Raw genomic sequence first — 15219 nt, 5'->3', positions numbered from 1 at the left:
GGGTTTTAAAAATAAAAAAGTATGCCTAAAAATAACTGCTGTCTAAATTTCTCAATTAAATTTCTGGTGCTTTATTTCATGCATGGTGTAAAATAATTAATTTTAAATACAGTCAAATACCCTATGCAAACAAACGAATGTTATTAAATTCATCGACCCTCCGTTGTGACCTTTGCCCACAGTCGGTTTAAAAAGAGCCGTCATTATCATTATACCTATTTATGACGACCAACATTTCATCAAGCTTATTCTCCATTCAACTCCCAAACTCAACAAAGTTTGATAGATAACCAGTCATTATATCAAGTCATTTTATATTCACGTCATCACTGTCATTTTTCTGCGCTGAGCACCTTTTTATCATGACGTGACAACGGAGGTCCATTCAGCCAGTTTGGCTGAAACCACCGGAGCTTGAGCACGCGCGCCGGGAGTTTGAATTCGAATTTCGAACGTCGAACGTTCTATTTTAGAATTTGTGTTTGAAAAGTACGTTGGAATTACTGGGAAGTAATTTTTGTGGATGTTACTTGTTTTGTGAAGTGGTTGGAGAGGTGTTTTTGGATTTTAATAACTGAAAAACTGTGTTTTCGTGTCTATGAGGTATGTTTTAGGATTCATTAATTAATAAAAACTAAACTTAATTACCACATAAAAATTGTATGTAAATTTCTTATACTTTATTAACAGATATCGTAAATTTTATAGCGTTTTTGGTGCAGCGGCGTGGTGTTAAAGGAATTGATATAGAAAATTCCAACCGAAATGGTAAATTAAAGTTAACATTGACGTAATTAACGCGAATTAATAATTAGGGTTAAAATTGTTTATACTAATTCCGCTAACACAACTCCGCTGCACCGAAAATGCTATTAAAACAATGTTTTTGTTAATAACCTAGATTCAAAAAAGACACATTATTTTAATCCAAACAGATAAAACTAATTAATTAGTACAATGAAATCAAATAGCAATTATTTCCACTTCTCTAATAAGAACATTTTGTTCGTACGTGACACAATATTATTAATTAAGGTTCAAAGAAATCTGTTTCGATCCCGGAAAACTTTGTCTGTAAATCTGTTGAAATGTTATATCGTCGATCGTTTCAAATACCGCCGTCCTATGTTTTTTTTTTTGCTTTTGCGTCCGTTTCGTTTACGGAATAAGTCAAAAAGCTTTTTAAATTGATTAACAACATATAATATATATCATCGTATTATTACTACTAAAGTATCTGCAGTAAAGAAGGCTCTGTTTATAAGATTGCCTACTTTCGAAATGTCACACTTCATTTCAGATGTGGTGCTAAATTGTGTGAAACGATATGGATTAGATATGCCAGTGAATACCAGTGTCAAAATTGACGTTTCTTGAAACAAAAACCTCACTTTTGACACTTGTTTGACACTGACATATCCAATCCATATCGTTTCAATATCTAGTATTTGACGTATCTCATTGTTCGAATACGGCTGAAGATGCCAATCGTTAACGCTCCGTAGCTAACGAAACGCAACTATCTGTCCCACTAATGTAGAAGAGTGATAGAGAGAGATAGCTATACACTACGCTACGGAGCGCGATTTTTGTCTACGCACCCTTGCCCTTGTCTAAACCGCCTTAAGCTTTGTCAAAGTATATTTTCCATTGTTTTGATCTTAGGTTAAATTAATAACAAACTACTTACGATTTTACATTACCAACTATATCTGGACTACAAAGGGCTTTTAGTTTTTTTTTTATGTAATAGGCAGAAAACGAGCAGACGAGCCGCCTGATAGGAAGCGGTCATCGTCGCCCATGGACATAAGCAACACCACAGGAGCCACTTAAGCGTTGTCGACCCTTGAGAACCCTAAATACCCGCTTCTTGAAGAATCCCATGTCGTAGCGCAAAGGAAATACCTCAGGAGGCAAGTCATTCCACATTCTGCACGTTCTAGGAAGAAACGAGCGAGATGCCCGCTTATTCTTGGTGTGCCATGTATCTAAGAAGTGGGGATGAACTTTGCTCCTTAGGCGGGAGGTGCGGTGATAAAATCGAGACGATGGCACCAAATCAGTTCTTCCGAGCATATATTCCCCATTGTACAGGCGGTAACTAGAACATGCAAAGAGAGCCAACGTCTCTCCGAAGGCTAAGAGGCTACCTTTTTTTTTAGTTCGTTTAAAAACTTAAAAAAAAGTCATCTGAACCGAGCTCTAAAGGATTTCTTGGTCGTTTTTCACACTCAGTAATGAACCTCCATCAAAGCTGTATTATCTCTAAGGACGAAGGAAACCCATCGCTCAGAGAAGGTAGTCTTTGAAATGAAATTTCTATTAAGCACCTGGTTAGTTTACAAAGCTAATGAGTTGCATTAATTAGGATGGTAAAGTGTTAAGAGCCCTTCAACGTGCACACTAGCGCCACAGCTAAATAATCGTGGTTATTTAAATTTAACGAAAGATATTGAAAAAAGGGGGCCGCTACATACTGTATTGTGTATTTAAGTACCTTTTGTAATAATATAAATAAATAACGTAATACATCAAACTAGTTTTTGTGTTGCTGGTTTCGTCGATCTAGGAACTCAAAACAAAAACAGCCGTTTTAACTTTGGACGCATAGATTGACGAATCCAGCAACATAAAAACTAGTCTGATGTATTCAAAAGGTACTTAAATACACAATACAGTACGTAGCGGCCCCGTTTTTTCAATATCTTTCGTTAAATTTAAATAATCACGATTATTTAGCTGTGGCGCTAGTGTGCACGTTGAAGGGCTCTTAAAATTGTGCCAACTACTTTGCATACTACTTTTTCTACGTGCATTTTTATGCAACAAATTATTACCTACCTAAAGACGCAATGTAACGCAAAATTAAATATAAAGTAGTACTTTTTGTTTGCACGGGGTAAATGTTTTAAAATATTAAACTGTTAAAAATCTAAAGTAAAAGCATGTCAAATATTTTCTCCAATTGAAATTAAAATAAGAATCTAAAAAAATTCCAGATCCCCTAGGGTCAATTTCATTCGATAGCGTGATGTGACGTAGGTAACTACGCGTTTGCGTTAAGTCTCATTTTGTATGCTTTCAGAAATAATATGTACCAATAATAGTAAAGTTATATTCATCAATCCGCTAAATTAAGTTAATTATAAAGAAGAAACATTAATACTAGTATACTAATTAAAATCCGGTGAGTGGTTAAAGTATAAAGTATAATCGAAAACAAACTTCGACCCTTGAAAACTTTTTCGTTTATAAAGTAAAGTGAAAAATGTACAGAATCACCCCTATCCGAGATAAGGATATTTTCGCACAACAAAGTATCTTACCATACAATAAGGGCCCAATTCGGATTTTGGATTAGACATCTATTAGATATCTTTTAGACATCACCAAGATACGATAACGATATGTTTAAGATCTAATCTGTCAAATTTGACATTTGCGCGATTCTGGAGATACTCTTGAACGATTTCCACAGGATATGACTTAGAGATCCAATTCACATCTAATAGATATCTTACTCTATCTAACGTAAAAGTAACATTGGTTGCCCGAATTGCGCTGCAAAAGAGAACTAGTTGATATCTAAACTATAACGTATCTAGAATGGATATAGTACGTGTCGTCTCATGTGAATATCTTGAAGTTCGAATACGGCAGTTAGACTCTTTTCAAATACGAACAAATGAAAAGCCTTTTCAATTTGTAGTTAATAGAATTTTTATTTCTTAAAACAAATGAGACAAGAATATAGAACTGGAGAGCTATTCAGATTTAACAATTTCTTTCGATTTCGATCTTATTTTGATACAAATGCAGTGCATATTTATTTTTATCGTACTTTCACGGAAACGTACGAACGTGTCTTGCTATTTCAGTCAGTCTCGGAACAAAAAGTACCGAGGTAGACTGAAGTAGCGTGACAAATACGTTCGTTTATTTCAAAACACTCTAGAACTGAAAATTCCGTACAGAAATGTGATTCCTTTAACCTCTCTCAACCCTCTTTGTTTAATTGCCCAACTTCGCCAAACGAGGTAATGGCTTATTTACCCTGACTTGAGGAATTGTCGTCAACTTTTGAGTGGAACTTTCTCAAAACATTTTAATTATCATCTGAGTTGAAAGATTTCTTAGAACATGTTTTGAAGGTCATTTAGCGATGACAGGATCTGGCTTATTTTGTTTCATGGAAAATTAATGTCCCGAGTATTTAAAAAAAAAACATTTATTTTGAGTAACGAAGACTCATAATCACAATAATATACAATTAAATTAAAATTACATTAAATAAAATAAATAACATTAACATACACTATTCTAAATACTACGCACAACACAACAAAAATTATTTTAAAACATGCCGGTCGCAACAATGCCGCATGTATGTAGGGGCACTCGACTCTGTCTGCAATCATGGCTAGGACGACATTGGGGCTAGCTCACACTCTACGGACCAAGGCAAGGCAAGGTATTAATTATAATTACCAGCTTTATCGTAATCTGGTAAGGAACTCTTCGCGGTTTTCTCTCATTTTCTTGACTAAGCAAATAAACTATAAACTGAAATAGACGTCTTAAATCTACGATAGTAAAATATTAATATGTATATTCTCCCTTTTTTATTGTGGTACGTACCACGTTATTACAATCTTTAAATTGTAAATACAGATGTCAATCACGATGAAAACATCAACGATGATCAACTCTGGCCGTAATTGTAGTTGGCCAGAGTTGATCATCGTTGATTTTATCAATCATAAAAAAATATTTTATAAACGATGATCAACTCTGGCCAAGTACAATTACAGACCAGAGCAGACTAATTGCAGACCAGAGGGTCTGGTCTGGAAGAGTTGAGCATCGTTGATGTTTTCATTGTGATTGACATCTGTATTTACAATTTATAGATAGTAAAATATTTAAAATGAGACATTTTATACGCGAGATCTATTGATAGTTGTGTAAATCTTTGAGTCGACAATAAAATCGATAATTAATTTTACCAGCAGGCAGAAATCGTGTTCTATTTATATCTTTAATCTATACTACTATTATCACTTCGAGGTTCTTTGATCTCTCTTACAATTATAGTAATTACAACCGTGAAAAGCCCTTCACACGTATTCGGGAAACGAGATAATCACAAGATCTAGAAACGATATAGAGAACAACTAGATTTACATTAGATATCGACTAGATGTGACTTGGATATCTAAGTCATAAGTCATAACTTGTCGAAATCGTTCAAGAGGACCTCCAGAATCAAACGTCAAATTTGACATATCTATCTTACAAATATCTTTAAATTATCCATATCGTAACTTGTTGACGTCTAGTAGAGATCTATTTCATTTTCCGAATCGAGCCGCTTACTGAATGGAGTTATATGGGAATTCCACGAAACGGAATTCAGGACTTAGATTATTCATGATAAAATAAAAGCCTTTGAAAGCGGGTTCCGTTTTGCGGGTTCAAAAGTCATGCTTTATTAATATATGTACAGTCAGGAAAGTTTTCAGCTGCAAACATATCAGGAATCTCGACCTTATTGAGTAAGACTTTAGGGCGAAAGCAAAAGGGAAATGACGATTCGTGGAAAACTTTTGTTGATAATTGTATGGGCATATTGGAGTGGTTGCATTGAATTTCGGATATTTTATTCATGAACATATTATGATGTTAATTTTGAACAGCCGTTTTTCATATTTATAATGTATTTTGCGTTTGTTTGGATTATGCTAAGCTGCGATGTATTCTGATTGAGGTTTTTATTTGTATACCTAAGCCACAGTAAATAGTAATTCGACAATTTAAATTTGTTTTCCCGGCGGGCCTTATAATGTGTACTTAGGTTAATGTTTAAAAATTATTTGATTTACCAAATTTGTGCTTAGAGCATCTACAGCACCAATTTTCATGTTCATCCAAATATTTGTTCCTGCGTCATGGGTGTTTTCTGTGTACGTATGTATGTACTCGTATGTATTTATCTATATAAGTATGTATATCGTCGCCTAGCACCCATAGTACAGTCACCATCAAATATATCGGAGCGACCAAGGTGTTCATAATATCTGTACACGCACCCAAACGCCCTGACAATAGAGACGTACAAGTGACTGTACAAGATTTTCTTAGTTTGGGGCTGGGTTGATCTATAATGTAAGATGTCCCCTAATGTTTATTTATTTCCATTTCTACAATTTCCGTTTTGTATTTTGTATTTATTTATTTTTCATTTTTTGTGTTTTGTGGCCTTCTTCACACTATGCGGGAACTGAGACATCAGCGCGCCGCTCTCCCACCTTCGTCACCGGGCACGGCACGGCATTCTCCTGCCAGCTACATGGTCGCGGCTGCCGCTCTCGCATTGGACTCAGAAATGGGCATCATTCGAATAAACTTTTATCAGAATGATCATTCGAATAAACAATAAATCACGACTTTTTTATTCGCAGATGATTTATTCGCAAATAATTTATCCGCGGATAAATCGTTCGACCACTTTTCAAATGACGAATGATTTATTCGTTATTTCATTCGAATAAATCCACGAAAAATATTTAAGTTTTTGACTTATTCCATTCAATATACAACACAAATAATAACACGTTTGATATGACTTGTTTTACTGTAAATTTATTCTGACAAGTTAATGATTGTTAAGGGTTAAAGGATATAAGCCCAGGTAGTATAATAAAGTTTATTATACTACCTGGGCTGTAACGGATGTGGTTTTATCGGAACCGAAAACGGATACAGAAGTTTTCAATTTAGTTTAACGGAACCGAAAACGGAAACGGAACCGAACATGGAAACGGAACCGGAACCAGAATCGGAGCCTGAGTGATAGGTGGACGAGATGTTAATCAGCCTTTATTATGCAGTAAAAAAACTTTGACCTAGATGTTATAACCCCACTAACTTCATCAAAATAGTTCCAAATCGAACTTGATTTCGGCTTCATTGTGCGTTTTTTTACACACTAACATTCACCATACACACTACACACATTCAGTAGTCAGTACACAACAGAACACATACGATTTTAATTTTTATAACACGAATAAAACAAAGTATACAAACAAACAACAAATTAGCGTAGCACGTGGCAAGCGGGGCGATGAGCGAATGACTGGTATAGTTCGTAGGTTCGTAACTGAGCCCGAGCTAATCCTATTGTCTATTGTTAAGTAAAACCGCTCGTGCCACGTGCCACCACCACCTGCATAAAAACCTGCGTACTTCGGTTACTGAGTGCCGGCGAGTCGAACGCCACAGAACCAGTCTAAAATGTGTCATCGAGATGCGTAACAAAGGCGCGTTATCGGAGAGCGCAACTACACTGGTTTTTTGAGCGTTGGACTAGCCTGCGCTCAGGTGCCAAATAGAATAAGGATGACCCTTTTTTGCAGGTAAGTAGCACGTGCGGTTTAACTTAACAATAGACAATAGGATTAGCCGCCGGGCTCAGTTACGAATCTACGAACTATATGAACCTGTTTGTTTTTGATGTACGCCGCCGCCGCGCGAAGCATTTACATCCGTTATAACTTCCGTTTCAAACATAACGGAACCGGAACAGAAACGGATGTGTAATACCAAACGGAAGTTCCGCCTTAACGGAAACGGAACCGGAGCTCCGTAACATCCCTTTAATAAATTATTAAATAAACAAAGGATTAGCGTGAACAATGAATTACTCACACACAAAGTTATATTAGTAAATTTCTAGCCAGACCTAGAAAAAGATAGCTATATACTAAAAGAGTGAGAAAACCAATATTTCTTAGCAGTTGTTTGCTTCAGAGCGAATCTAACGAGGCGTAATTTATATTTACCGTAACTATTTAGGTAGTTGCAGGACTTGCTGGTACTATTTCACATCTAGTGAATCTCTTATACATTTCCCGAATCGAGCTAGCAGTTGCCAAATCTTTCGAAACCGTGAAAAGTTTATAAATTAAGGCATTCCCAGGTATTCCAATAAACAAATTATTCGTGGCAATTCATCCGACAGAAAAAATATTCCACGAATAATTTATTCGAATAAGAACAATCATCTGACATTTTTATTCGTCATTCGCGATAAATTTTGACATTTTCATTCGTTATTCGTCATTCGAATAAAATTTGCCATTTTAACTTTGACTTTGAATCGAGACACAAAAAAACTAGTTTGATGTATTCAAAAGGTACGTAAATAGACAATACAGTACGTAGCGGCCCCCTTTTTTCTATATTTTTCGTTAAATTTAAATAATCACGATTATTTAGCTGGGGCTTTAGTGTGGACTCTTAAGGGCAGAAGGCTGATTCTAATTCAACAATTTGTTAAAATTTTGATCTTGTTATACTGCGAACAGCATCTAAATGTGACTATCAGCCTTACATGAACATGCGTTTACTTTGTAAGAGGGCTCCGAAACCGTTCTCATTAGTCAAACCGGTTTCGTTCATTTGCTCGGGAACGAAAAGGATTTCGTTTCCGTTTGCGGTTACCGGTTAAAGAACTGTTCTTTTGAGATAACGGTTTATGCCATATACGTTCTCATTTCGTTCTTGAGGAACGAAATTAACCGGTTAAATTGAAAATATCGAAACGAGATAGAACGAGCAAGTATTGCTATCTCTTTCACGTATGACAACGAGTTTAACCGAGAGTCTCCGAATGCCAAGAGTAACCGGTATTATATCGTTCCTTGCGAACCATAAAGTTCCGTTCCCTCTTCTTACCGGTTAGGAGAGAGAACGTAATTTGTTAGTTCGCATTCCATCAATTAACCGGTTTTTTAATGAACGAAATAATATAACGGTTTTGGAACGATATTGAGAGGTATTTCAATACCGGTTCCGAGCACTGCTTTGTAATATAAACACATTTGAGCCCTAATGGGTCGTCAAGTATCCCTAATGGCTAAAAGTCTTCAGACTCTCACGGAAAATGAAAGGTGATATTTTCCTAAGGATCACTCCGCGTAATTGCTCGAGCTTTGGGGCTGAAAGGCTTCAGTGATGAAAGACTCGGATGTGTTCTTAGAATTTATTTTAATTATATTTTTCTGAGTTATGTTTATACAGTTTTCTTTAGTTAAAAGAAAGATGCTCAATTAATATGAATCACAAAATGCCTACAGTTTTCGATGATAAATACGTACTTATTAAAAAATCAGTTACTTTGAAGAGAAAATAGAAAAAGACGAATTATTTATTTGCCAAAACATTAGGTAAGTACATAAGTATGGTTCTTAGTTTACTAATGAGCATTTCGATAACGCTTGTTACCTTATGAAACTAATGGACCCTATGAACCATAAAATCGACTACATACATATTTCATACTTCAATGAATCATATTATTATGTTTTCTTGGACCAACATTTTATTCGTGCAACCATCTTATCTACTGCCTACAAATCTTAAGAAACTAAAACCCGTTCTGAGCCGTGCCGGGTCCAAGATCCTCGTCACACTGCTATACTCCGGAGATGGAGACCAGGCCCCAATTTCACCACGGTGACAGGTGCGACAGTTGTAAAACATCACTGTTGCTGATGTTACAGGCATCCATGGGCTACGGTTACCGCTTACCATCGGGCGGGCCGTATTCCTGTTTGCCACCATCACATAATTATTTAAAAAAAACTTTATTATATCGGAAAAAACAGATATTTCTCCTGTTAAGTTTATGACAATTGTCACAAGGAACACGACAATTGTAACGAAATTCCGACATATAACTCATTTCCTGTCAAGATTCACGGACAATTCTACAAATATGTCGACTAGAAAAAATTATTCTTGTTTCACGACATAATTGTAATACATACAATTGTAGCAAAATGCCTGTCATGTTTGTAAGTATTTCTATAGAAAATATTTTATAAAATTGTAATATGTCACCTGTCGCTTGACAATTGTCGCTCGACATATGTCACTGACAATTGTAGCCGTGGTGAAATTGGGGCCTGATGGACAAGCCATGACTCAGAACCGAGGGTTCCTTTTCTTCCTCAGGCGCTTGCCAAGCTCTGCTCCCTCCCCAGGGCCCCGCTGTCTCGACGATAAATTACCCACATCAAAAATTCTAATTGACTGAAGTCAGAGCTTAACGAATCAACTTAACATCACCGAACATTTTGCGAACGGCACTCGAAACGTAGGGATCAAAAGATTAAGGGCCCGATTCGGATTTTGAAATAGACATCTATTAGATATCTTTTAGACATCACCAAGATACGATAACGATATGTTTAAGATCTAACCTGTCAAATTTAACATTTGCGCGATTCTGGAGATACTCTTGAACGATTTCCACAGGATATGACTTAGAGATCAATTTCACAATCTTACTCTATCTAACGTAAAAGTGACATTGGTTGCCCGAATTGCGCTGCAAAAGAGAACTAGTTGATATCTAAACTATAACGTATCTAGAATGGATCTAGTATCGTCTCTTGTGAATATCTTGAAGTTCGAATACGGCAGTAAATTATTAACGCGGTGTAATCCTCCATTACTGCTTCATTTAAAATGTATGTAATGGTTTCGATTCTCTTGGAAATGTATTTTCTCATTTGGAAAAATACTTACTATAGTACCTCTTTATACGCTTTTAAAAACATTCTACCTAGTTTTTACTTATGATATTAATGTTAAATGTCGCTAGCGCCACAGCTAAATAATCGTGATTATTTAAATTTAACGAAAAATATAGAAAAAACGGGGCCGCTACGTACTGTACTGTATTGTGTATTTACGTACCTTTTGAATACGTCGAACTAGTTTTTATGTTGCTGGATTCGTCAACCTATGCGTCCAAAGTTAAAACGGCAAATTTTATTCGAATGACGAATAACGAATGAAAATAACAAAATTTATCGCGAATGACGAATAAAAATGTCAGATGATTGTTCTTATTCGAATAAATTATTCGTCGAATAATTTTTCTGTCGAATGAATTGCCACGAATAATTTGTTTATTGGAATACCTGGGAATGCTTTAATTTATAAACTTTTCACAGTTTCGAAAGATTTGGCAACTGCTAGCTCGATTCGGGAAATGTATAAGAGATTCACTAGATGTGAAATAGTACCAGCAAGTCCTGCAACTACCTAAATAGTTACGGTAAATATAAATTGAACTTTTTACATGCAAATATAAACTCGAGAGAGATAGGTATAGGTAGCTACTGCGAGTCGTATCAAAACACGATTTTTTTTTATTCTCATAACTTAAATACTTATTTTTCTCACTGCACCCACCTTGACGCATTTGTAAGTTTAATAAAAGACAATTATTAACTTAAACTTATTAGTCAGATCGAAATAAGGGCCCGATTCGGATTTTGAAATAGACATCTATTACATATCTTTTAGACATCACCAAGATACGATAACGATATGTTTAAGATCTAACCTGTCAAATTTAAGATTTGCGCGATTCTGGAGATACTCTTGTACGATTTCCACAGGATATGACTTAGAGATCCAATTCACATCTAATTATCTTACTCTATCCAACGTAAAAGTGACACTGGTCGCCCGAATTGCGCTGCAAAAGAGAACTGCTTGATATCTAATACGTGTGGATCTAGTACGTGTGAAATTCTAATACGGCAATAAGGTTTCAGAATACAATAGAGCTTTAATATACGAGTATTCCTGGAAACATTCCACTTGGATACTCTTGCTAGGTATCTACTGAATAAGATCTACAGATAATTTCCATTGTTCCTAAATAATATCCGGAGCACTGAGGTGTTAAGATAAAGTTATATTTACAAGTAAAAAGCCTGGTTGAACCCCTACAATACAGCTCGGAAGACAAAGGATTTTCAACCTTAAATCAAGTATTTTAGACTCGTAGTTCTAAAACGGAAGTCAGAAAAAACCAGTGTTCAAAATTAAATTCTAAGACTACTAAAATAGAGATGGAATTGCTTTGTAGTTGAAGTCAGGGCTGTCAAATGTGCGTGTGGATTAGCATCTAATTCGACAAACTTCTAAATTGAATTAACGTGTAGCTCTCATCCCTAAATCGTGCTAGGAAGGCTACATTAATAATTTAATGCCACACTTTTGAAGGGTAAATTCTTCCTTAGAACTTTTTGTTTAGAAAGGAAAGGAAAGCACTCTTTGCATCGAAAGATACTTGGCCTATACTTTATTTTTGATGGACATCTAACTTTTTTGATCGGTAGGACAGCAACAGTTTCATATTACATAATCACTTCATATTACGTGCGATGGGATTACATGAGCTAATCCCCTCATCTCCGTTGTATCACCGTGGAACTAGGCGCGGACTTGCATTCCTTCCACTCTTGTACGTTTTTAGTCTGCCACTGATTTCCACTAAACGCGTTGTTTCCAGTTTTTATTAAGGAGTTGGAACTCACTTCGTGTAAATCTACTCCCAGTCTTCTATAACTTGGATTGGAGAGTCAATCTTTTAGGTAAGCATGCTTCTCAGCATGCATGACCGCATCAGCACTTACTGACCGAGATGAGATTACTTACAATTATAGTCAAATGCTTATCTTTATAAAAGAGAGAAAGGAAATGTAGAAACTAATAATGATCAGTATAGAAACCACCCCAATTCCACTACATATGTCGTTAACTTAGCAGAAAGGGAAATCTAGGAAAGGCTTGCATTCTGGAAAAAATTAGGAAAGGCTTTGGCTCTATACGTGGACCATACTGAAATCTGGATTCTGATATATGAGACAATTTATTTCTTCTAGGTGGCCAGTCCAGGAATTTTCAGTACGAAAGTATCAATAGAAGAGAAAATGTATTACGAATATCGGAAAGGATCCAATAAAGACCCAGACCACCAATCTATCCAGGTGACTGGGCGCCAAGCTTGTTAAGGTACGGAACACTAAATTGTAACGTGATTGAAATTCCGTAGAAAATATTTCGTCTCAAATCACGATTCTTGACTGTAACAAGATTTATTTAATTAATTAAGGAAGTGTCTGAAGTAAATTTTATAATAAACTTTATCTTGTAACTGGAATTTTCAAGCAAGTCATTCATCGCCCATTTATTACCATCATTGAAAATATCGAGGATTTGTTTCTTCGTTGAAGCTTCTTTGAGTTGTGATAGATGATTTATCGACAAAGTTTCTAACTATTGACTTTAGGAAGTAAGTTGCTACCTACTAGAATATCATATTAACAAAAAAAACCTGGCAAGTGCGAGTCGGACTCGCGCACGAAGGGTTCCGTTCCATAATGCAAAAAAACGGCAAAAAAAAAACGGTCGCCCATCCAAGTACTGACCCCGCCCGACGTTGCTTAACTTCGGTCAAAAATCTCGTTTGTTGTATGGGAGCCCCTATTAAATCTTTTTTTTATTCTGTTTTTACTATTTGTTGTTACAGTGGCAACAGAAATACATGAAAATTTCAACTGTCTAGCTATCACGGTTCGTGAGATACTGCCTGGTGACAGACGGACGGACGGACGGATGGACAGCGAAGTCTTAGTAATAGGCTCCCGTTTTTACCCTTTGGGTAAGAAACCCTAAAAAACAATAAAAATCGCGCCCTTAGTAAAAGTACCTACGCAGACGTGTATTACTTCATTGGACCCAACAAACTAGAATCACCTAAATGCCTGAGCCATTCGCCGTGACCCCGGTGGCCGAATGGGTCACTTTTTCTTAGTACAGTCACCCCCTGCATAGAAAGTTGTATGTTGTGGGTTAAGCTAATAGTATTGCTGACTGTACATACTGGGTGTGTCCTATAACACGAGCAAATAATTAAAACATAGATTGCACTCCTCAAACGATGACACTTTTGTTCAACAACTTTTAAAAATTATGAAGTATGTAGACTCTCTATTTTTCATACAAAATAAATATTATCTTCAATGGACGCCATCGCCACGGCATATTATTGTGATTGACGTTGCTTGTCACGCCTTAAACATAACAAAATTCGCAATGCATTGCGCCTTAGAATAAATTTAAAGTGTATTAAGCCTCTATACCTAGTGATACAATCTGAGGCGCGGAAATCGTTACACAGGTTGGCCCTAACAGGCCTCTGGAGCGATAACAAGCCAAAGACCAAACACACAAACATGAAATGTGACAATTTCATGAAAAGGATTACGAACATGGGCTGCGATAAGATGCAACCCAAGTTTGTGTTCCATAAGAATTTTAACGTTAAAATTTCAACAAGGGCTGAATGGACCGAAGATCTTGAAGCACTAATCTCTGATGAAAACGACATCATATGGTACACAGACGAGTCTATGACAGAATCTGGTACGGGGGCAGGCATTTATGCAAATAACTTTAGTAGTAGGATAAGCATGGGCAATTATGCCACTGTCTTCCAACCGAGACATTCGCTATAATTGCCTGTGTGCATGAGAATATAGTTAGGCAAACCCAAGGGAAGAATATCTATATACTCAGCGACAGTCAGGCTGCACTCAAAGCGCTTGAAGCGCCCAGAGTGGACTCTAGACTGGTATATAACGGCTTCTAAGCTCTGAACCAGCTTGGAAGGCAAAACAAAGTGCAACTGGTATGGATTCCAGGACACGAGGGATTCATAGGCAATGAAAACGCAGATGAACTTGCCAGGGCCGGATCTGCAAGTAACCTTATAGGTCCGGAACCTTTCGTGGGGCTCTCACAGGGAACCATCACAACGGCTATTAAAGACCTTACCAAGACCAACTAGCCATTTTACTAGCCATTACGGGGTCAAAGGAATTCTGGCCAAAATGGGATACTCTGACAACACCGATTGTCGTATGTGTGGTGAAGAGGAAGAGACAGTGAAACACTTAATGTGTGAATGTCACGCCCTCGCCAGACAAAGAATGAAGGACTTTGGAGCAGGATATCTGGAACCAAAGGACTTTAAAACGCTACCCATAAGCTCCATCATGGCAGGGAGCACAATGGCCCGCGTCGAAGAAGTTCGTGACCTCGGAGTAATATTCGACTCGCGGCTCACATTCCGGCCACACATACAGGATGTCACCCGCAAGGCGTTTCAAAGGTTGGGCTTCGTACTACGCAATGCTGTCTCGCTCACTGTAGATGCTACGCGAGCGCTATATGCGGCACTCGTAAGAAGCATACTCGAGACAAACGCTGTAGTGTGGAGTCCACACGAAAAGAAGTATATCCTGGCACTTGAACAAGTCCAAAAGAAATTCCTTCGCAACCTGT

At 36.9% G+C, this 15219-nt stretch overlaps 1 protein-coding gene across 1 annotated transcript in view; it reads left to right on the top strand.

The window, feature by feature from the left end:
* The first annotated feature begins 414 nt into the window (after positions 1–414).
* LOC134664308 (uncharacterized) overlaps positions 415–15219 on the top strand; it is a 73619-nt gene continuing 58814 nt past the window's right edge. The window contains exon 1 of the mRNA XM_063520877.1: positions 415–603. The gene's annotated coding sequence lies outside the window, so the exon portion shown is untranslated. The remainder of the gene's footprint in view (positions 604–15219) is intronic.

Source organism: Cydia fagiglandana, chromosome 5, assembly GCF_963556715.1.
Source record: "Cydia fagiglandana chromosome 5, ilCydFagi1.1, whole genome shotgun sequence".
In the NCBI taxonomy this organism is placed as follows: Eukaryota; Metazoa; Arthropoda; class Insecta; order Lepidoptera; family Tortricidae; genus Cydia; species Cydia fagiglandana.
The sequence above is the reverse complement of the archived record's forward strand: the minus strand, read 5'-3'. Positions and strand labels throughout refer to the sequence as shown.